The sequence below is a fragment of the Elephas maximus genome, chromosome 5 (genome assembly GCF_024166365.1).
Source record: "Elephas maximus indicus isolate mEleMax1 chromosome 5, mEleMax1 primary haplotype, whole genome shotgun sequence".
Classification (NCBI taxonomy): Eukaryota; Metazoa; Chordata; class Mammalia; order Proboscidea; family Elephantidae; genus Elephas; species Elephas maximus.
The window spans coordinates 87,078,732-87,080,360 of record NC_064823.1 but is presented as its reverse complement, the minus strand read 5'-3'; the positions used below and the strand labels follow the sequence as shown (position 1 = coordinate 87,080,360).

The 1,629-nt window shown below is 39.6% G+C and overlaps 1 non-coding gene across 1 annotated transcript; it reads right to left on the bottom strand.

Moving 5' to 3' along the window:
- Positions 1-1,244: 1,244 nt before the first annotated feature.
- Positions 1,245-1,351, bottom strand: LOC126077624 (U6 spliceosomal RNA). Its single transcript, XR_007517798.1, has one exon. It is a non-coding gene; the product is annotated as a U6 spliceosomal RNA (small nuclear RNA).
- Positions 1,352-1,629: the final 278 nt, after the last annotated feature.

Genomic DNA, 1,629 nt, shown 5'->3' with positions numbered 1-1,629 from the left:
AGTATTTCTATGGATTCAATTTTTTTTTATGTTTAAATATTTGACCTATCTGGAATTTAATTTTGTGTAATAAATTGATGTAGGGATTCTACATTTTTTAGAATAATCTAGCATTGTCTTTCTTTATATATTTTTGTCTACTTTCGTTCTTTCTTGTGTGACACATGCAGGTTGTTGCAGAGCCGAAGCAGTCACAAGACTACTAGGATGAGGACCCCAGCCAGTAGCATCAACATCAGTCTAATTTGGTTGAGACACACGCACACACACAAACGAGACACTCAAAGTGTTGGCAAATGAAAGCAGTTTAATTACTCACAGAAAACAGACAGCAAACAACAGGAACAAGTTCATGGTGAGCGGCAACCCTGCTTGGAAAAGCTGTATGGGCAGAGATGGAGACTCTGCGTGCCCCCGCTTTGCCCCGTAGGTGAGGGGGCTCAAAGTCCGTTCCCCAAACAGTTTATACTCCATGAGGGCAGCAGACCAATGGGAAAAGAAGTCAGGAGAAGAAAAGGGAGGTAAAAGAAAAATAAAGATGAATTTTATGTACTTAGTAGCCCAACACTTTTTTAAGTTTTTGGAATAATTTTAGCTTTTTTTTTTTTTTAATTGTGATTTAGATGAATGTTTTCGTAGCAAATTTGTTACTCATTAAACAGTTAATACACAAATTGATTTGTGATATGGGTTGCCAACCCTGCAGTGTGTCCATACTCTCCCATTTTCCACCCCAGTTTCCCTGTTTCAGTTCATACAATTTTCCTGTCCCTTCCTGCCTTATCTTTGCTTTTGGGCTGGTGTGCCCATTAGTCTTGTATACACGATTGAACTATGTAGCACATCCCTCATGTGTGTTATTTTGGCCCTATAGACCTGTCTAATCTTTGGCTGAAGGATGAACCTCAGGACTGACTTCAGTATTGAATTAAAAGGGCGTCCTGGGGTCATACTCTCATGGTTTCTCCAATCTCTGTCAGACCAGCAAGATTGGTCTGTTTTTTTTTTTTCTGGTGAATCTGAATTTTGTTCTACATTTTTCTCCCGCTCTGTCCAGGACCCTCTACTGTGATCCCTGCCAGAGCAGTCGGGAGTGGTAACTGGGCACAATCTAGTTGCTTTGGGCTCAGTCTGGTCGAGGCCATGGTAGTTGTGCTCCGTTAGTTCTTTGGACTAATCTCTCCCTTGTGTCTTTGGTCTTCTTCATTCTCCTTTGCTTCAGCTGGGATGGGACCAGTAGATGTAAAAATATGAAAGGGTTCACCAGTTTGCACTTAATCCTTGCACAGGGACCATAGTAATCTTCTCTGTATCATCCCGATTTTAGTATATGTGCTGCAGAAACGAGCACAGAATACTTTTAGGCTTGATAGGAAACCTAGAGCATATTTATAAACATGCAAATAAAAATTTACAAATTTTAGAATTGTTTTTCAAATAACAAGGACTTAGAGCTTTGTTTACCAAACTTCAGTTTTCCCCCCAAATATACGTTTAGATGTGATTGTAACTAACTACAATTTTTACCTAATTTTTTTCTCTAAATCAGTCTTTCTCAATCAGATATAATTTTGCCCCACCGGGGCCATTTGGCAATTTCTGGAGACATTTTTGTCATAACTGGGGGAG